The 23,754-nt window shown below is 33.2% G+C and overlaps 1 protein-coding gene across 2 annotated transcripts in view; it reads right to left on the bottom strand.

Moving 5' to 3' along the window:
- Positions 1–23,754, bottom strand: part of LOC118197358 (regulating synaptic membrane exocytosis protein 2-like) — a 376,040-nt gene that overhangs the window by 275,187 nt on the left and 77,099 nt on the right. The gene's annotated exons all lie outside the window — the stretch shown is intronic.

Genomic DNA, 23,754 nt, shown 5'->3' with positions numbered 1-23,754 from the left:
AGGAATGCAATTTACATAAGAGACTTTTAAGTAAAATAAAAAATCTAATGTGACATCTATTACAAAATAAAATTTCTTTTCAAGTGAAATTAAAAGTCGAGAAATCGCATATTCTAACCAAATGTATGGATAAATTGCTGTTATGACCTATGAATTTAATTCAGTTCTGAAATCCATAATACAAAATTGGGACAAAATCCAAAATACGGGAAAATGCTGAACTGTGACAAATCCCCCTTGAGGCAAATGCTTAATCTCATAACGAAAGTTTATTGCAGTTATAATTGATTAATCTATGAATATTTTGCTGTGTAACACTCTATGATATATTCATTCAATTGCTTTTTCCCATGATACGAAAATATAATTTTTCTAGATTTTGTCAGACAGTAAAAAAACATATACATTCCGAGTAGGAAGACAGTTACTTTTTCAATGATAAAACGAAACGATTATTTATTGCAGCATAAAATCAATAGATAAAAAAGGACAGTTAAGGGGGGCAGTTAAAAGGGACAGTTAGAATAAATTATTAATCTAAACTCTTGAAGGACATAGGCGATTCCCGGGGTCATATTTTTAAATTCTTTCTGCAGCCATCATGCTATTTTCTGTGCTGTGGGGTTCGACTGATAATAGGGAAGTCTTAAGAGCTGCATATTAATGTAGAAGCTGTAAGGTATATTTTCTGATTATAATAGTTCTAATATTTATTAATAATTGCATTTTTAACTTGTTTAAATCAACTAGAGATCTAACTCTCTCCTCGCTTTAGTTGTTGTTTTCATTTCATTTCTGATTTGGAAAATTAAGAAGAATTGTAGTAATTTTTGCATATGAATTTTCAGCATTGCAAATTTAGAGTATATCAGTAAAACCTGCATCTCTGAAATAAAGGTATTATCAAAGCAACTTTTCCGTCTGAATGACAGGCGCCAAGCTGAAAAATGTGAAATTATATGTGAAAGGGTAGGTTGAATATTATTTTTCGGCTGAATTATGTTTTGACCTCAGAAGACGCTTTTCTAAATTAGCTCCTAGTTTTAAAAATTAATGTTCAGTGATAAATTAATTAAAGACATGGGAAATTATCTCATCCATTTGTAGAGACATTAGGTAATTTTTGAAAGCAGAAGAGATGAAAAATTAGCAACGCCTTCCCCGAGAATCGAACCACGGACCTCTGGAATACGAGCCTAGCGTGCAGACCACCACACCACGAAGGCACACCAAGAAGTCGGGGGACATACCTTATATAATCCCCCTTTTAAAGGGCGACTGGGGTTTTTAGGGGACCCAGTCACCCAAATCCTGGATGTGGAGAATCATCATCCAACATCCTTTTAGTTCGGGCTCCACTGTAGAGACATTAAGTCATTTTTGGAAGCAGATGAGATGACAAATTAGCAACGCCTTCGCCGGGAATCGACCCACGGACCTCTGGAATACGCGCTCAGCGTGCAGACCACCACACCACGAAGGCATGCCAAGAAGTCGGGAGAAATATCTTATACATTTTATTTGTAATTAAGCTTATAAATTTTTCAGGCAAAGGAAAAAAAACCGGTATATATTGGTAGTTTTACCGGAGTTAAAATCCCGGTGAAATGTCTGTCTATATGGGAATTTACGAGACAGTTTCCTTATAAATGTCCTCCTGAAAGTTACCCCTTTCTTTAAACTATATAGCCATAGAACGCTTTATCATAAACTAAATAATCTAATCCAATCTAATCCCGTAAAATTTGTACACCAGAGATGAAACTAACCGCTGGAACTTGGAAGTTCGACCAAAATTCAAATGCTGTTAGGGAGTCTTTTTTTGGGGGGGGGTTCTTCGTATGTGATGTAAATACTAGGCATTTCTGTTCAAAAATTCTTCCACAAAAGCATCCTTTCTCTTAGGCAGATAGATCTCGATTACGCTTTCGTAATCTAAATTATCCAATTCGATTCATATCATATAAATCCTGTTTTACAGTACCCAAATAATGTCAACGAGTTTTATAAGTGCAGCAGTGAGTTTTTAATTTATTTTTAAATATTTATTATCACTCTAAGCCTCCTAGTTCAGGTTCCGTAGCGCTTCGTGAATGAAAAGTAAAATATGTATTATATATTTTTATTTTCAGTTAGAATTTCAAAGTTTACAAAACTTTCAAGTGATTTGAGTAATGACTGTTTAGTAAACTAAGAGTGCATCGAAAGCCGACCACTAGAGTCTGCTGTTTTGCATAAAATGCCCACACTGCCAAATACCTTGAACCACCAAATATTATTGTAGTAATTATTTAGAATCGCTTCACTAAAGCTTATTCGAATTTAATGAGTTTCAATAGGCAATGGCGATTTAAAAGCTCGTAACATGTAAGGTGTGGGTCGTTATATAGATTCACACTGAAAGAAATGAGCGCCTAGTAGAAATTCACAGACGGATATTTGCGATATGTGGCAAAGTTAGAAATCGGTAAAAATGTGACAAAATGTTATTGCCTTTATTTCTCAAAAGAACTTATTTATATCGAATAAAATAGCACGAGTCATGCTCAGTTCTATAATAAACGACTATAATAAACTTTAAACGTTTCCCCAAATCAAAATCGCAATAATTGTTGTTATTGCAATTTTGATTGTCACATTGGAGTGTTTCTCTTCTATTCTAGTTCCCCAAATCGCCAAGACCTTGATATATGAAGACGGATATATACGATTTCTAACTTTGCCTAATTGAATAATTTTGGTGCATAAAACTGTTCGAACGATTTTGGAAGACCACAAAACCAAAAGAACAGGTTTGTGTGTTCAGATTTCTCACGTGCTTTGCAGACGAAGGCAATGAATTCCAGGATACCCTTTTGTTTGCGGTTTACATTTAGATTTTTTTACCATATACTTGAATCCAATCAAATACTTCAGCTCGCCATCTAAAGCAAAAAAAGAGGAGTACCGACATTTTGCGTCTGCCACGTTTCATCTAGGACACACACCGTACGAATGTCACTATTTCCTTCTGAAAACATTTTAATGAGAAATTTTGGAACACCCACCGCATAGATTAGAATTACTGCCCAGCGATTTTCACTAGCTTCTTCATCTCACTGGTAAATATTTCGACGATAACGATAAAGTCATTTGAGAGATTATGACTTTCTACAAACAGCAAGCGAGAGTGTTTTGTGGCGTGGAACTATATTTTCACTAGCTTCTTCATCTCACTGGTAAATATTTCGACGATAACGATAAAGTCATTTGAGAGATTATGACTTTCTACAAACAGCAAGCGAGAGTGTTTTGTGGCGTGGAACTATAAACCTGAGGCTTAATCTTTTTAATCCTGGCATAGAAAGAATAAAGTCTCTCCATGGACCTGTGAATTTAAAAGAGCTAAATTTCACAGAGTCCCCAAGAACTTTTAGCAGCTCACATAACGAATTTTTTTTAGTCCAAAGGGGCTTTGTCCCTGAGGTACTATTGTTTTCTTTTTGCGATTTTGCGTCGAATCATTCTGAATGTCCGTTTCACTTTTCAAACGTTTGCCACCAAGTATAATCGTTCTGTATTATATTTGAAGAAATTAAATAATGAAGAATCTGCATTAAATGTATGTATTTTTCTCGCGTTGTGATGGTACCTAGAGCCATCAAATTTTGAATAACGTAATCCTGCTGCGAATATGGGCATCTGGAATCTCAAATTTGTAACTTGTTTTATTATCAATTTCATATTTTACAAAACTTTAACGAATTTTTGATTAACAAACTCAAGGATTTCAAAGCGAGCAATAAAAGCATTTTACAGAAAAATCATTTTTATCTCCAGCGCGTGAGGCTGCGTATCGTAAATTCTAAAGATATGCTCAATTTAAAATTATTTTGCGATATTGCTCTTGAACTGAATTTTATGGTTTAAGTGCGAAGAACATGATATTTAATAAATAAAGGTAACACATAAAATGTTAAAAAAACGCCCCTTTGGACGTAATTAAAATCTGAAACCTTTTTTTTTTCCAGATTTTTTTCCGCCCAACCGGTATAGTGTTTAGAGTCTCGTACTGCCGTACCGAAGGGCCCGGGTCTGAATCCCGAAGAAGGTATGGATGTTTGTAAATGTATAATGTCGGTGCAGCATGGCTGTGCTCTAAGTATACGGCGAGCCGAAAGTCCTCTCGTGTAGTCTGCTGTAGGAGACCCTCGGACCCTTCATCTCTCCATCAAACCTGGGGGCGGGGACGGAACTGAGCTAAATCGCACTGTTATCTGTGCTCAAGGCTGTTGCCAACGACAGGCGTATCTTGCGCTTCTTGCCACGAGGAATTTCGTGGGGCTTCGGCTGATGTTACTGTCAGACAAGTCAGCATAAGTAACAACAACAAAAAAGTTTTTTTTAATCTGCTTTTATCGATTTTTTTCTTACAGGTATTACTTAAATAGTACTCGGTAAACGAACCATATACCTTCTAAAACCTGGAAAGCCACAACTAAATTGAAGAATGATATGAATTTTTATGCCCTTAACTTACGCAATAGAAGCAGATCGCAGGGCGATTTTATTTTGCTCTACTAATTGTTTAGGAGTTTTTAATCTTTCTGACACTTTAAAAAATGTTTTTCCATCAACGTTTAAATGCATTCCGTATTCATTAGGATATCAAAATTCTTTATAAAAAAACACTTTTTAATGTTTCAACATTGAAGGGTGACTGAAAACATCGAAATGGACATATATCATAACCCATTTAGCAGGATGTCAGTTGCAAACACATTATAGTCGGCAAACAAAAGTCTCATATTCGCAACTTTATAATGTAATATTTAAATTTTATATAGAGAGAGATTATAAATCTGCCCCTTGTTTTAAAAATTTATTTCTATACTTTAGTAAACACAACAGATAATTTTTAAGTACTAGATACCTTGCTTTTAACTGCATCCTAGTAATCATGAAAGATAAAGTACTCTTCGCGTGTAGAGTGGTAGTTTGTCAAATCGCGGGATTGATTATTGTTTCGCCCATGAATAGAAAATTAGAAGATATTTTTCTATAGACATCAAAGAAATTTTGGTGCATTATTCAACTCATGCCTCCTCATAATATTTATTTACTTAACCTTATATTGTATAGTTTTTGTCTCTTTTAAATTAAAATTTAAAACCATTAAATTTTAATTTAAAACCATTATTTTATTTACTATTTCCCTGTTCATATTGAATTTAGGAGAAAACAATCTTTTCTGTAATTAGTTAAGTAGTCTATTTCAGTAATATTAAACATGTCTTAATATTATAAGTTAGCTTCCGATTAAAATTCTTGTTGATACATATTAAACTTATGAATAAAATTCTTGTCAATGCACAGAAATTCCTTGCATAGAAGAATAAAAAGTTCGAGAAATCTTGAATTCTATTACCTTGCATCAATATATAACTACCGTAACACAGGCCAAGAATTTGTTTTTCTTTGAAATCCCAAGCATGAAACTGCTGATGCATATGCAAACTCATAAATGGAGAGGAAGGAAAAGATTGTAGTTGAAATTATTAAAGTTTCGGTGTATATTTTACTGTGAGGCACTATATGATATGTGAACTGGATTACTAGCTCCTCTTACTTGTAAACATCCTTTTTTATTATTCTACCAGACAGTGAAGAAGCACACATATTCCCTGCAGGAAAATAAGTTGGTTCTCCATTGGTAAAAGAAAAGATTATTCGCTGCAGTTTAAAATAAATAAAAAATAAATATTTCTATGCATAAAACTCAAATTCAAAGTTTTATATGACACGATCAATTCCCAAAGTCTTTTTTTTGGGTTCTGTCTGAAGCCATCAGACACTTGTCTACGCTGTGGGATACCCAGTGACAGCAAGCATTTTGTCTAGTCTTGTCCTTTAATGCAGACAGTAAACGACATATTTCCTGTTTATAATATTTTTAAGTATTCTCATCCACCCTTAAGTATTCTCATCGTTCTATAAAATTTGCTTGTTTCTTCTTACGATTTAATTCTAACCTAGCTGTTATGAATATTTTAATATACATTTGGGGTACAAATTCTAAAAGATTAGGATTCTAAAAGATTCTAAATATTCTAAAAGATTTGTGTGTACAGATTTTCAGCATTGCAAATGCAGATTCTATCTGGAAAACCTGTTTCCCTGCAATAAGGTTTCTATAACAAATAAAGCAACATGTCAAGTTCAACAGTAGACGATGATTATACATTTTTTTGGTTTAATTATGATTTTGCCATGGCAAAGGATTTTCTATAACAGATATTACTTTTTAATATCTGTGATGAGTGCTAAATTAATGAAAGAAATTATAAATTGCTTGAACATTTTATTTGAAATACAAATTGTAACTTTTTCATGCTGAAAGCTAAAACCATTGAACATTGGTTCGCCTCGGGTTCAAATGCATCCAAAAGGGAACAAACTATGGAAACTATGGAAGTTTACATGTTTTTTTTCAATGGAAACGTGAATAAAAGCTAGTATTCCTTAAATAATCAATTCAATTCTGTAAATCCTGATCCTGATACACCAAGTTGTAAACTGAGAAACATTGGTAGTTCGATCTGGGTTCAAATTTCGACGAGTGATTTGTCTGATTGGGAGTTTACAGAGCTTTTCCCATGTGTAACAGGAATATGAGCCATGTTTTCTTTAAAACGGCTTTGTTGAAGGCATTCTTTCCCTTACGATGATAATCCTAGAGCCATAATCCTAGTAATCTAGTTCAATCCAATCCTATTAAATATGTCCACGAGTGGCCGAACTGTAAACCTGCTGACCACTCGCAGTTCAATCATTACTGGCAAATGGGCTTCCTGAAAGAGAATTTTCATAGTTTCATAGCTTTTTACTTACAATTAGAATTTAAAATTTTCCAGTGCAAGTCATTCTAGAAAATATTATTATGTTGTTTAGTCTAAGTTAATTAACCATTTTTCTTATGGTTTGGATCTATACTGTCTTTTCTCTTTCCCTTTACATCTCACCAGGCCACAAAACAGCTGCTACTATTTAAGGCAAAGTTCTTGAATGTTAGATTAGCCATTCTGTTAGCCAAAGTTAAATTGAGCAAACGCATAGTTAAATCATTGATACTGTAGTCTTCTGTTACGAATTACTTTAATTTATGAGTGTGATTTTCTTTTATCTAATGCACGCAAGTGGCAGATTTTTAATTAGTACGCAGAAGTTGTGCAATTGTTAAGTTCAAGTTCTTGATAAAAATATTATTTAAAAACCTTATTAGGATTTTGTTAAATTTTCAAAGACGTAGTGATAACTCACTTGCCAATCTTAGTAACATTAGTAAGTTAGTAACATTAGTAGTAATCTTAGTAACATTAGACACTTCTTTTAAACTGATAGAGAGGAGAAACATACAAAGTGTCAGAAAGTAACAAAACGTCGGAAGCCAGCCGCTAGAGTCTTAAAATTATCACACTACCAGTTACCTTGAACCAGGTTGCTTTATTCACGTGCTTACTTAGTATTCGCTTGGTCAAAGCTTCTTCGAGTATAATTAGTTTGAATGGTACGCGCGATCTAGAATCCTCTAAACTGTGAGATGTTGGTCACTATATGGTTTTTCGTTACAAAAGATAAGTGCCTAGCAGAAGTTCACTGAGGAATATTTCCTGTTTATAATGATATTACGAATCGACAGAATGTCACTAAATGTAACTGTCTGAATTCTCCATACGCAGGACTGGTTTACTTGTATATAGATTTATTATGATGCATGATTATATGATTTTATAAACAACTGATATATGATACATGTATAAAATAAAATATCACTGGCCATGTTTTATCTTTAGCAACTTTTTTTTTTTCAGAAAATGGAAAAATTATTCTTAATCTGTCTAAGACTATATTATATGAGATTATATGAGAAATCACGACTTTATTCAAATAGCAGGCGAGAACGTTTTATAGCGTGTAAATATAAAACTAGGCGTTTAGGCTTCATATTTTTGCTCCCGGAGGGAGAAGAAGACTCGTGATCTGGAGGGCTGTACGTCACTCTGTGCTTCAATGCACACAGTGACACAATCAAACCTAACATGCAAGTAAAATGTTTTAAAAAATTCTTAAATATGTTTTTTATTATAAGCTTTTATTCTTACATACATTAATTAAGGAATATTTTTATGTATAAGTAGATATCCTGATTTATTCAAATAAAATAAAAATTGTAAATAAGATAAAGGACGAAATTTTAATGATTATATTTATACATTAAATTTATTCTATTCATTAATGAGACAGTGTTAATTAAAAGGGTCAGTGCATATTATATACTATTTCCACACTTATATACAAACCTCAAAAGTGCTTTCACAGTATAAAACTATAAGTAAACCCTAAATAAAACGCTGATTAACACTGTGCGCTTTACATTCATTAAGTAAAGTAGTAAATGATATTCCTAACAGCAAAGTTAACTCTTAAGTTAATATTTTAATTCAGTTACTCAAAGGCTTCAGAAATGCGTGTCATCATTAATCTTTGTCTAGTTTGAACATTCTGTAGAATAAATCCTACCTGGTCACATGATGTATTTGTATATTCCCTTCTAAAACATATGATAAAATTGGAGCTCAGATTTTAAATGTCAGAATTTTATTGTATGTTTACTTTTGAAACGCAGTATAGTTAACAAACGAATGATTCCAAACGATCATATAGTACTATGTACGCGATAAGCAATCGCACTTTTTTTTTTATTTTATAGACGATATTAAAGAAACTTTATTTTCAATTAATTCACGTGGTATTTGCATTTTTTTACAATAGTTAAGACTTGGAATAATATTTGTTTTAATTTTACTTTTATTATGTTACTAATGACTTTGCATTCAAATGGAATTTTTCTTATTCTCGATAATAAGCATGAATATTTCTGTCACACAAAATGCGCGACAGGTGTCTTTGTGTTGGTATACTCCACGGATGTTAATATGTATTGTTATAATCTACGGTTGTTAATATGTGTTGCTATATTTTACGGATGTGATTCTTTTGGTATAATCTACGGATGTGCTATAATCTTTTGGGTTGCTTTTTTTTTGCTTATCCTGTGGATTAATTACATTAAGCTTCCCTAGCTATACTAGGGCAGCTTAAATGTGGAACCTGGAATGTAAGGAAATTATCTCACACTTACGCCATACGTAAACAAAAATATCCCATGCAGCGAGCTTGTCGAAAGCTCGTCGAAAATATAAACCTAGTCGAAAGACCACTTTTCCACAGTCTTTACCACTAAACCAGAGAACGGTAGTTATATATATAAACGTTTATCAAATTTTCAGTTTCGTATCCCAAAAGCATATAATTGCTCTGAATACACAGAATTTATACATCTGTGTTCATTTTTCCAGAAAACCTATAAGACAGATTACAAGAAAATGATGTATTAATTAATCGTTAGCAAATAAGCATGTATAACTATTAAAAATTAATTAACTCTTAAACTACTTCGTAGTTAGAGTTAACAATACTTTAAAAATCTTTTTGTTGCCCATCAAAAGTTCTCTCTTGACCCACATTTTGGGAATCACTGCTACCTAGTATCAATAAAATCAATCTTAGGTTGAAGGCATAAATTGATTTTGTATAGTTTAGTACTTCATCACATATCAGAAACAAAAAAGGTGCAAATAATTATGCGCTTTACGTACACAAACAGCAAATTTAGCATTACTTACAGTATAATTGCTAAGAAGAAAGATTATCAAGACACGAGTATAGAGATACAACACAGGTTTAACACTATACAAGACATACGAATCCGAATCACTAAGTATGAATGCAAGTATTTGATAATACGAATGTAGCTTTCATTATTAGCAGTAATTCCGTTAGACAAAACATTAAGGGCAAAAATTACGCATAAATTACAATTCACAAAATTAGTCATAAAAATTCATTCGTAAGATTAATCGTGAGTTTTAGATTCATTGTAATTGATTTAATAATTTTACTATAGACTCACTTACAAGCATGTATTGAAATAAACTAATATTATGATTATATTGGTCGAACGTTACATTATTGGGAATATTAATCTCGTATGATTTGCTTGGTGTGTTTCAAAACTGTGTGCATATTTTAACAGTTGACACAAAATATTTCTTCCTTTAACGCATAGCCGATTTGAAATAACAGACTAAACCTTACTAAGCTTTTAATAATTGCAAATTTATTCTAAATGGCCACTAAAATTTTGAAAATGCAGTTAAACTTTGGAGTCAGTTTAGGAGAGAGTATTAAATATATCCTCTTGTTTGACTTACTATCACTTGAATTACGGATACATTTAAAGCAGATTGAACTTCTCAGAATATTCCACAAGGAGAGTTCTAGAACGTTTCAGATAGCAACGAGCTCCTCAAGGCAAGGCAAGGTTAATATAAATATATTTCCGAAGTTCAAAAAACGATGTACAACCAGCGGATCGTGAGACAGGTATTTCAAAATCGGGTGTCTGTTGCATTTTGAAGCGCTGTCATTGGAAAAGTTACTTTCCAACAAAAATCCATGCTTTCTGTAACGGATCGGAGAGGACAATTTTATAAGAGGTGTTTTTTATGGTTCGAAGGTTTATAAGTCCAAAGGCAGAATTTTTATGCAATGAGGCTACATTAAGAAGCAGTTTTGATAACAAAATTACTCATATTTTTAAAATAAACCATGCGTTCGTTAATAAACAATGATGTGTCTACAGTTCCTGAAATATCCTCTTTTTGATTATGCTAAAAACTGGCTAAGTTCCTATTATCATAACACTGCAAGTGGTTACTGTAAAGATTTACGCGATGTTCAAAAATTGCGAATTATAATGGGAAATGTGTTAGACTGTCACTTCGTACTAATTGAAAGTGCTCAAGAGAAACAATTCGTTCTTTAAAAGTGAATATCCACGTAACTTTCGCTAGATTTGATGCATTCCTTTTCTTTACATGTGTTTTCTATATGCCGATTTAACTTTATTTTACAAATACATATATCACTTGTACGTTAGTTCAATGTTTAAAATTTTTAATGAGTATGATTAGTTCAATGGCTATATTTATGGATATTTGAATGGTTTCAGTTAGTTAGATATGGCAAAAGCGCTCGAGGGCTATCTCTGTAAGGAAACACATACCTTCATGAAGGAATTTCTAAGAGAAGCTCATTTTACACATGAGGAAACCCCAAAACTAGCCATGCAACCACCCTGTTTATCTGGGATCGAACGCAAGTCGAACTCCGAGTACTCCGTGGCCTTAATCATTCGGCCACTAAATTACTTCAAGTGGCAACAGCTGGAAATATTGTCAATCTAATAGGAATGTAACATTTTATTTGCTAAAATATTATTCTTTTCATGATCTAGTTTTATTTTTTTTTTATTTTTTGTGCTTCAGATAGGAAAATACTTCTGTATGCTATTTACAAAACTAGTAGATACTATTTAAATTTTTAATATGCACAACTAGTAAGATTTAATGGTCTTAAAAAGTGCAAAAGAGCAAAACTCTACGTTTTCACCAGGAATCGAACAGCATATTTTGCATTTACTAGCTGAATGAGGTACACCACAAACAATAGAATGAATGCCATAATTTCTTACGCTCTTAACACTCTTACTCTTCTGCAAACGGAAGCAGTCAAAATGCAGCCTTATTTAGCTGTAGTGCATGATTCAAATTTCATAAACTTTGAGATTTTGAACTCCTAAAACTGTTTTTCATTGACATTCAAAATTCATTAAGAAATTAACGTATTTTAAAAACGCTCTTGACATTTTAGTATTTAAAAGATCTAAATGACTGAAATCGGGCACATGTTCTAACACATTTAATAGGATGTCAGTTATAAATATTTTATAGACGGCAATTGTAAAATCCATGCTTTCGCAACTTTCTTTTCTCATATAAATCTCTATATTAAATGCAGATTTCTATAAGGTCTGGAAAAAGAAAAAAATTTTTAATTTCCTCGTTTTCTATAGCAAAGTTTTTCAAGGAAGCCTAAACAAAGAGACGGTGAAGTTTCATAGAAATCTCCAACATATTTTTGAAATTTCTTTCTATAGTTTAGCAAAAAAAAACAGCTAATTTTTAAGTACTGCATATATTGGTAAAATACTGCAAAAATTTCATCCATTCATTAGCAATCATAAAGTACACTTCGCGCGTAGAATGGTATTTTGTCAAATCGCATGGCTGATTACTGTTTGGCCTTTGAATAGAGATTATAGGACATTTTTCTATACACATCAAAGATTTTTTGGCGCATTATTTGCCTCATTCCGTCTCATAATACCTATATATTTAATTTAATTTTATGAGTTTTTTTAAGCCAGGAAACATAAAACATCAGTTGTCCTCACTAGGAATCGAGCAATGGATTTTCCAAGCTTACATGCTAGCAGCTTATATCACGAAATCACGAAGGAGGAACAGCAACAATTCCCTAATGAGGGGCTGGCATTGTTTGATTTTCAAGATTATTGAACGAACATGACCAGAGTACAAGACGTAAGACGCAATTACACTCATGTCCATAAATTAAGGATAATGCAAAATCAGGCAAAAGAAGAGTTAGAAGCAAAACAAATTTGACTTATTTGTAAAGCTTATTTATTAAACAAAAGGTAAAGAGCAAAACCGATGCTATATGTTTGATATTATTAAACAAATTAGCGATTTTTTCTCCCTGGAGCAAATTATAAAAAAAAACCTATTTACAAAAAACCAATATTACATGGTTGGTATGATTGTTAATATTGTATGTCTCCCAAACGATGCAATACAGTCCGTACAACGCCTAGGCATGCTGAGTATCAAATTATCAATCCGATCTTGGGGGATATTACACCACTCAAAAAGCAATGCTCTCCGAAGTTCCGGTAGACATGTAGGAGGAGGTTGACGGGCTGCAACTCGTCGGCCAAGCATGTCCCACACGTGCTCTACTGGATTCAAGTCCGGTGAGAATGCTGGCCAGTCCATACGGGTGATATCCTCCGATTGAAGGCATTCGCTTACGATGTTTGCACGGTGAGGACGGGCGTTGTCATCCATAAACACAAATAGTGCGACCATGGCGCCCCGAAACAAATGTACATGTTGTTCCAGAATGACGTCCCGACAGATTTGGCTTGTCATGGTTCCAATTTGAACATGCAGGTCAGTTCTGGAACTCGGAATAATTCCACCCCAAACGAGCACTCCTGCACCACAGTAACGGTGTCGTTCAATGAAGTTTTCTTGGTGGCAACGGGTACCTGGAGCTCTCCATATGAAAGTCCGGCGAGAATCAGACTGCAGGCTAAACCTGGACTCGTCGGAAAACATCCCACAATCCCACTGTTGCGGTGTCCACAATGCATGCTCTCTACTCCAGGCTAACCGCAGGCGACAGTGAGTTGCAGTAAGTGGAAAGCATCTGACAGGTCTACGAGCATATAGACCAATCTGCCCTAAGCGTCTGTACACGGTCTGCCTTGAAATTGTCGTACCAGTGGCTGAAGAGAGCTGACGAGACAGGTCTGAGGCTGTGCTCCGCCTGTTTCTTTTGACAGTAACTGCCAAATACCGGTCCTCATTCGGCGTTGTAACTCTGGGGAGACCTGTGCTGTAACGTCTACTCACATTACCATCATCTTGGAATCGTTGCCAAAGCCTGGAGATGACACTCTGGGCAATTCCAAGTTCGGCTGATACTTCCATTTGGGTACGCCCACATTCCAGACGGCCGATAATTCTACCAAGTAAAAAATCATCCAAATGCGTCCTTTGTGTCATAACTATTCAGCTATTGCACTGCAATTCTTATAAATCGCCTGCGAAGAATTTTACTTCTTTGCCTGTATTCCTTATATATCACTCTCTTACATTCTCGTCATTGTGACGTACCATCGGTGTCATCTGGTTACTTCCTGAAATTTGCATATGATTCTTGAAGATGTGTGTAGTGATTTTACAGGTGATATATTTATTTTAGAGTTCGATTTCCGCGTGACTCCGAATTATTCTTAATTTATGGACATGAGTGTATTTCTTTTTCAATACTTCAACTTCGACGAACTTTCGTTGGAAGCTTTTGTTTGTGCGAACTTTATGAACGATGGCATATTTCATTTAGATTATTTTTAACGAATTTAATCTATTTCATTTGGTTAGGCCTAGTTAGTCTTACAATGGAACTCTAAATGGCATATTAAAATACTTTCTGACCGGTTTCTGACCCTTTGCATAAGAGGAAACGTCAAGAAACCTAGTAAACTATGTAGCGACTTATCGCTGAGTTCAGATAACTGAGACGTAGACTCAAGAAGGTTTAAAATACTCTTTTTTCACTCAAATAAGAATAACAGTCGACCCCCTTCTCGGGCTTACAGAACAGCCTCTACCCGGGCTTTGACTCAGAATAAGAAAATAAAAATTATAATTAACTAAACGAGACTTAGCTGAAGTTAAACACAGTTATCTAACGTAGTTGGCCCTTAAATTAAATTAGACGGCGAATATCAATAGGCACGTTTAATACGGCCGAGCGTAACAGCTTCAAGAGAGACTTAGCCAGAAGGCAAACACGCGCTGCTAAGAACTCCTAGCACTCTCTATCGAAGTTGGTTGAACTTTCCTAAAATACGTCTTCGAACTCATTTGCATTCAACGCGATTCTAAAAGCTCATTCTGGTATGGAGTTGTAAGTGGAAGCAATAAATGACAGGAAAAAGTTTCAAAATTAAAACTTATAACATTAAAATATACCTTACATAATTTTGTTAACTTTAGCAACTTTCCATTAGCACTATAGACATAAATATCTAAGACTTTCCACGAAAGATACATATTGATAACATATACTTCCGTTATATTAATAAGTATAAAATTTAAATTTAATTTGAAATCCCTTATGTTATTTAATATTTTCCAATTTATACTGCGTTTAGAAGCAAGAAACTGATATTGGATTGTTTAAATAACCTTTCTTGATGATATCAGATTTAATCTATTTTATAAAATTGTAATCATAATTATAAGTAATTTAATAAACTTACGAGTAAAACTTTTTTCAATGCCCATTAAACTTCTGAAAAAAATTGGTGTTCACGCACAGAAAGTTTTCGCTATGAGAAATAAAAAATTCAAGAAATCTTGAATTCTATCTCCATGCATCGAGACATATCTATCATAATCTAAGTTATGAATTGGTTTTTCCCTGAAATCTAAAGCATAAAACTGCGGAAACACATGGAAATTCACAAACTGGGAGGAAGGAAAAGACTGTAGTTGAAATTATTAAAGTTTTGCTGTATTCTTTGCTGTGGGGCACTTTATGATATGTGCGCTCAATTACTATTTCCTCTGACATGTCAATATCTCTTTTTTTATATTCTGGCAGACTGTGAGGAAGTACACATATTTCCTGGAGGAAGGAAGATGGTCTCTACGGGCAAAAAAAACCATTTACTGCTGCTTACAGTAAACAAAAATGGAAAATAAAAGTTTTAAGGATAAAATCTAATCGAAAGTTTTGGAAGACAGGGTCGTTTACCAAAGTATTTTTTCCTGTTTCGTCTATAAACACTTGTTTATTCTGTGGGGTTTTAAAGTGACAGCAAGCATTTCGTCTAGTCCTGTCCATTAATGCAGTCGGTGAACAACATACTTCCTGTTTATAATATATTTATGCTCGTAAATATTTGCATCATTCTATTAAATGTGCTTAGTTATTCTTGCGATTTAACTGTTTGATATTTGTAATTTATTTTTACTCACGCAATTTAAAATTTTAGAAGCTCTGTGAGTGCGTATTTTCAGCATTACATGTGCAGTCTCTCTCTGTAAAACTAGTTTCGCTGCAGTAAGAGTATTATTACGAATAAAGCAACCTTTCAAGAATAATTGATTTGCTCAAAAATGCTCATAAAGTTCTAAAATGTAAAATTATTTATTATTGGGAAGCAGGATTATTCTCTGAATTATATTCCTTGCAAGGAAAATGCTTTTTAAAGTAATTGTTAATTTTTAATACTTTTTTTTAATTTCTAAAATATACAAGAAACTACCCTGCTCATTTTATTTGGTAATCAGGATTGTAAATTTCTCAAAACGTGCAAAGTTTCCGCCAAAAAATACTAATACGTTGCTTGCGTGCTTCAAATTTTTGCTTTCCGTGGTAAGTAAATGTCGTAACCCTTGCTAATATCAGTTGTATCTTAAAAATACTTGCATATATTTTATAAAATCTAATTATCCATATTCACTAAATATAGTAAGGTGAAAACGCATTTCATACAATTTGTAAAACATTATTTTAACAGTAATTGCATATTATTTATTTCTTACAGTGTAGATAACCTGAAAGATAACTAGAAATTAAAGTAATTTACATATTTCAACAATAATTGTAATTTAAATCGCAGATTGATTTGAAAGGTTTTTAGAATTTACTAAATAATGTTTAATTAATAAATACTAATTCAGAAGTCAAACAACAAAAAACAGAGTTATATTTTCAAAATTTTCACAGGACTAGTTTCGATGGTTTTACCGAACCACCATCCTCAGCTGCAAAACCGCAAATGAACAAGATAGAAAATAGTTATTAGATAAGATAAGAAAGCCTGGACAAGAATAAGTAAGTAGCGCCATCTGTTGATGAAACCAGAACTAAAATATAATTTTTTCAAAGGCCGAAGGCAAAGATAGATTGGAATTAGGATCGTTAGCTAGAACAGAAAGATTTTACATTGGCCAAACTAAGAGAGCCTTAAAATTTCGCGTCAAGGAACATGAGGCATATGTTAGAAAAAAAGAAACACAGAAGTCTTCTGTTGCTCAACTTTGTTGGTCCGAAAATCACACTTTCAATTTTTCTGCTGCCAAAATTATTCAAAAAACATCTTCCATTGGAGAACTGGATTTTCTAGAGGCATTTCAAATTCAAAAAAATCTTTCTGTTCTAGTTAACGATCCTAATTCCAATCCATCTTTGCCTTCGGCCTTTAAAGAAATTATATTTTATTTCTGGTTTCATCAACAGATGGCGCCACTTGCTTATTCTTGTCCAGGCTTTCTTATCTTATCTAATAATTATCTTGTTCATTTGCGGTTTTGCAGCTGAGGATGGTGGTTCGGTAAAACCATCGAAACTAGTCCTGTGAAAATTTTGAAAATATAACGCTGATTTTTGTTGTTTGACTTCTGAATTAAAAATTAATTGTTGAACTGGATTTGCAAACGTTAGAAGATAAGTATAAGTATAAATCTGAAATGTCGAAAGCAGTCATCTCACAAGACTACGCGAGGATTTTAACATAAACAAACCCATCTGTTTTTAAAAGAGGTGGCAGTTTGAATAAAGCGATATCTATAGTATTTTTGTAATTATTTTACGTTGGCAATAACTTATGTACAACTTACGTAAACTTAGTAAATATATGAATTTGGAAGGCTGTCAAAATTGCTTTTACGAATTATTATAAATCTTTGTGAAAAGCTGTAATTTTATTGCGAATAGTTTTCGAGTAATGTTGTTTAGCTTATATATAATTTTTTGGTTGACCTGTTCCTACTGTACTAATTCCTTATCGTAAAGTCTGCAAATATAGAATATTACCTTCAAATTAAGATATTCAAGATATAAGATTAAATTAAGATTCAAGATATATCATTAAGATAAATTAAATTCAAGAATATAGCTTTCAAATTAAAAAATTTTTTGTTCTCCAATATTTTTGCCAGTTTCTGGACTTATATCTGTATTCCATTTTTCATTCCTGATCTTAAAATTACACCCTGAGACCACACTAGAGCAGATTTATCCATATATATATAGGTAGATAGATAGACATAGATATAGATATAGATAGATATGCACAAACATGTACACGCATATGATGCATATACTACATGTTATCCACAAAAGTTATTTCCAATCTAGTTATTTTATTACTCAATGACACTTCCAGTGTAATTCCCAAAATACATGTGTAGAGAAATAACATTTACAAACGTTTACTAAAATTTACTAGTACTTGCCAAAACGTTTACTGAGAAGTAAAACTTTTAAGACGATAATTAAAACTAAAAATGAAAGAACGTTCATATCAAACCCATCGATTGTTTTCCAATCATTTAATTCATCGTAGCTTAAACCGTTTTGTTTTCTGAACGGTTTGTAATATTAGGTTATTAAGGTCGGTAAAATATTTTCTAATAACTAAATTAAAGTACAACACAACTTAAATAATAATCAAATTAAGCTTTTATAGCCATGACTTGAGGATTACAGAAACTTAATGGTTTCTGTAGTCCTTCTGACAGTTTGACAGAAGTTACGATTAAGTAAATCAAAGTTACACGACATGAGCGTCTGGAACTACATTAGGCTTTGACAGACATCAAATTAGGAAATTATCACTTACCTGAATTCTACATTACACTCTCTAATTAATAAATACATAAGCCCAGCCAGAACTGAGAGACCGCAGGAGAGAAGTCTAGCCACTATTCACTTCATTGCCACTTAAGTCTGGTCACTCAATTATCAACAACTACAGTTCATGCGCAATATTAATAACCATTCCTCAAATCTATTGCATTAGGTAATTTACATCATCTTTTGGAATGATGAAAATTAAATTAGACATGGCAAAATAGAACTTAAAATAACTCGCTAGGCAATTAGAATAAACGGTACATGCTTAATGCATGAGTTAACATAGGTGCATGCATTGTCGAATGTAATTCTATTTGGTTTCATCACAATGATATCCATTATCCAGGATTAATAGCTAGTTGTTTAACTCATTCTATATGATTTAACTGCAACAATAAAATATTCTAATATAAGGTTGAATTTGTTCAGCATGGTGATATAGAAATGAATGTCCGACAGCATTTTCCGTACTTTTTAAAGGAACCGCATTTTCTGAAATGAACCATTCTTTACTTTTAATTTAAATTTCAAGATACTTTTTTGATAACTTAATTTCTACAGTCAGTTACTAATCCATATACCCTCCAGAATGAAACTCTTTTCTTTCAGAAGGTAAAAGCACTTGCTACGTTCTTAAGTGAGAGTCTTAAAACAGCTGTATTTTTGTTTTGTTTTCTAGCTCCAATTTCGCTAATTTGTTTGGATCATGTTTATGACTAAATAAAATTCCCTAAATTGTTCATTTAAAAGTTGTCATTGTTTAAAAAAGTTTTTAAACAAGGTCAGCATTTCTTTGTTTTCAAAATTGATGTATTTTAAGCTAAACATAATATCTAAATTTAAGAGTAATGGTATTTTAATTTATACAAAATTTCCTTCACATATTTTTACTTTAGTTTTGTGTCATAAGCCAGCTTGGTCCATCAGTAGTCAAGCGTATAAATTCGCTGAACTCAACCGATTTGTCTCGGATTTGATTGTCTGTGAACGGGCTGGCTGTAATGAGGTTTTCGTTAGTTTTTAAAGTGTAATTCTTTTGTAGAAACTCTCCCAGGAACGCATCCATTCCAAGGAAATGGATTTCTAATGCTTTGTCGTAATCAATTAACCAATAAATCATTTAAAAAAATACAAAAAAAAAGTTCCCTGTTTTTTCCATTTGTGTTTCCGAACAGGGTTAAAAAAATCAGTATTAAATTCGTAACAGACTTCGTGAATATATAAATTACGCATATCTCTGAGTTTGAGCGTAATTTATGCGTTTTTGTATTTGTTTCATGAATGCCTAATAAACATTTTGTTTGTTAAATGAGTATTTTGCTATATAGAGTAAAACATATAAAAACTGAGATTTAATGTTTTCAAACCTTTCCCACTTCCAGTATTGAAATTGCTTTCTTAAAATTCTTTAGCTTGTTTTGGTATTTCGGAAAACTTTGTAACCTTATGACATATCTAAGACTAATACTTAATAATATACATCCTATAGCTACATTTTTGAGCACCTCATATAACTTCATTTAAACGTCACGAGGAAACACATAACCATTTAAGTTTCTGATTAGTTTATATCAATGTTCGAAGCTTAAATTCTGTGTGTTTAATTTTATTGAACTGAATGCCATAATGCCAAATTTATTAAGCTTATTGTGAAGAGAAAAATTAAAATAAAATATGTACCTTTAATGTAAATTGTTATATTTGCTCATTTGAAATTACTTATAACTGAGAGGGAATATCAAGCTTTTAATTTAAAAGTATTATTAATGTCTGCAATTTCAAACCTTCTGAAATACAAAACACACTAAGGATCTCAACATGATTGCTTGCTATGATACTTGATACACAGTAAGTGAAAATGTCGCCGAGGCGGGACATTGTTAGTGACTCAGACTGCCGTACCGAAGGTCCCGGGTTTGAATCCCTGAGAAGGCATGGATGTAATTTGTCCATTCCTTCCCAGGGAGGCAACTGTGGCCTACTTATTAGTTGCCTCCATAATAAAGAGACCATTGCGTCCGGCCTTAGTAGTGGTCAACGCCTATAAATGTCTACAGGCTGCCATTGGAGGAAACAAAAAGTAAGTGAGAATACAATGCATCAGTACTAATTCGTCTTTCTGAGCCATTCAGCAAACTAAATACTTTTTATTACAATTTTTACAATAGTGTCCAGAAACGTTCTGTATACGAATTGGTGAAAGAGTTGGTTTAATTAGATTAACTGATTATAACAAAGCATTCGCGGGCTATATGCTCAAAGGAATGTTGTCTGCTTGAAGGACTTTCTAAACGAAGCTAGGTGATATTCCTGTTGCGCACGGAGAACACAAACGCAACTTATTATATTAGACATTAAATCTAATAAGAGATAATCTGGCAGTCTAATCTGTTTTAATTTTCTTATTAAAATAGGTAAGACTGACAGACGCATCACGTGCTTAGGATAATATTAGCCATTCACGTTAACCTCATAAACTAATCTTCAGTAATTTGTTTCTTTAGACACTTCTGTGGAAATTCGGAGGTTGCAGTCAAAATAAATCCTTTTTGTTTTATTTGGAAACCATAACTATTATAAAAAAAATTGTATTTTAAATTTCATTACAGTTAGTTCCAGAGGGTATAAAATATTTTATGTTTTATAAAGAGACGTTACCTTTCATGGCAAGATATTTCTGCCTCAGCATGTTTGAAATTTGCTAATAAAACTTTCATGAAACCTTTTATTTTCTCGGTAATTTAAAAAAATTTAATTTAAAAAAAAAGATTTTAAAAAATAACTGATAAAATACACATAACAACTAAGGTAGCCTTAATAACAATACTACTTTCATCCAATTATGGAACAACTACAGGCCCTCTTACGCTGAATTCAAATATGGAACCATTTGCTCTTATTATTTCTCTTACGTGTTTCTTGATGAAAGTTTTTTGTTTTTTCTTTATAAAGAACTGAAATGATAAGACTGAGTAATGAGAATGTTACGTGCAAACAGATATTCATATCATTGTGTAAACATAACGGCTCTTTATAATGACCTCTTTACACACCGGGAGTCTTTCTTTCCACACTGAAACGCTATTACTCGCAGGCTCTAGTGTAATTATACAAAATAAATCCCAAACATTTTTATTCAGCGACATCTGAATATCGTTGAGTTAATGAAATATGCTTGCTTTAAAACAGGTTTAAATGCATGTAGTCTCAGTATTGTTACACTGAATTCCTATATCACTTTTTTTATATAAAAGTTCGCAGGTATCCCCTTATTATATACCACTGAAAGAAATTAAAATACATATTAAAATATATGATTTAAATATAAAATATAAAAAGGGCAATTTAAGGTTAGGTTAAGTTATTTAAATACAGCAAATCACACAATGGCTATCTGCCTAAGGTACGATATCTTCGTGGAGGGCTTTATAAGCGAAAGTGACTCGTGTTTATATTACACATGGGAAAACACGTGAAAACCCAGTCATGCAGCCAGCAGTTTCGCCTGAGTTCGAACTAAGCTCAAGCTATAAACTTGTGATGGAGCTGGAGCTTTTAACAGGAAGATAAAAGAAATCAAGTCTTATAAACAACATATAAGGTATTTTGCCCGTCTTCTTAGCATGCCTTCGTGGTATTATATTGGTCAGCACACTAGGCGGTATTCCAGGGATCCTAGTTTCAGTCCCGGCGAGGGCATTGCTCATTTTTCATGTCTCCTTCCAAAATAACCTAATGTTTCTACAGTGCTTTCAAAATTACCTAATGTTTCTACAGTGCTTTCAAAATAACCTAATGTTTCTACAGCGCTTTCAAAATAACCTAATGTTTCTACAAACTAAAAAAACCACCATGATTCGGCGATTGAGTCCCTTAATCCCTAATCGCCCTTTAAAAGTTGTAGTATAGAAGGTATTTTCCCCGCCTTCTTAGCATGCCTTCGGGGTGTAATGGCCAGCATACTCCGTGCGATTCGAGAGGCCCAACGTTCGAGTCCCGGTAAGGCCATTGCTTATTTTTCATGTCTCCTGCTTCGAAATAGTAATAATAATGCAGTGAGTGTAAAAATTAGTAATTACATCAGATATTACTTATGGCTTTACAAGCAGACATAAACAATGGGATATGCGCATAAGTTTCGTTCTGCATATAATGCATTTCAAAAGTGGTTGGATAATTAACTGTGGTTACCTAGGTAAGTATACGACGGCTTACTGTCTTATGATAGATACTTTCTTGAAGGATATTATATTCTATAGGAAACTGGTGTTCACGTCGCACTTGAACCACGTTGCTACCTTCAAATTGCACATGTAGAATGCCAAAAAGCTTCAGTTGCCAGTTCCATTCTCCAAGAACAAAATTCAATACTTTTAGCTGTACAGCCACTAATAAGCTTATGCGTTGAAGACATAGATATCCAAAATATTGTCACGTACCAGGTTTTAAAGGTTATTAAGAATGTCAGGACCTGTTAACTTAACGTCTGTTAGAGGCAAATGAGTACTAAACTCTAAAACTGATTACCACTAATATTAAAGTAATTCCACATAACATCAGCAGCCACGTGTTTACAAAATTGTTAGTTTCAATACTTCTTTTAGGAATTGCTCTTCAGGGAACAATAGCGCAATACCAGATGTATTTCCGTTCTCTGCAACCAAATTTAACAGCACTGTTCCAAATAAAGAAAAGAACTGCATGAATAACATGGATTTATTTCAAGGGTTAGAAACCCGAAATTTTCTGGTATCAGAAAGATGCTGTTTCCTTGAACGCCTATTTATCCCGTGGTCTGAGAGGCTATTTTTATTCGAGATCATGAAATCTGTCCTAGTGATAGTTATCCTGTTCAAACTCTACATATGTTTCATCTCGTTCAAGAAATGTCTGGCAGAACAGAATGGAATGGATTATCTTTTCGTCAGGGAATGGGACATTCATCCTGAAAAAATGCATTTTCAGATGCTTCTTACGAATATCATGACATTTTTCTGCACCATTTGAAAATTTAGATAACATTTCACTAAGCGATAAATGTTCATCTTTCAATAATATCTCTACTTTTCCGATATTCTCATCATTCACATATGTTAATGGGTACCTACTTCTCTGCTCATTCTACACACTACTTTTACCTTCCTTAAAATGTTTCCGTCATTTAGCCCCTTCACAGTCTTCCTTGAAACAGACTCGTCAATTTGAAAAGTGTCGCCAGGCATCAGCAACGAAACACCCTTGTGCTTGACCTGGATCGTTACACCCAAGAGCGGCAGGCTCGTCGCTTTGAGT

This window comes from Stegodyphus dumicola, chromosome X2 (assembly GCF_044657685.1).
Source record: "Stegodyphus dumicola isolate Sdum_Otavi_A_Nest chromosome X2, ASM4465768v1".
Taxonomy (NCBI): Eukaryota; Metazoa; Arthropoda; class Arachnida; order Araneae; family Eresidae; genus Stegodyphus; species Stegodyphus dumicola.
This window is presented reverse-complemented; position numbering and strand designations above follow the sequence as displayed.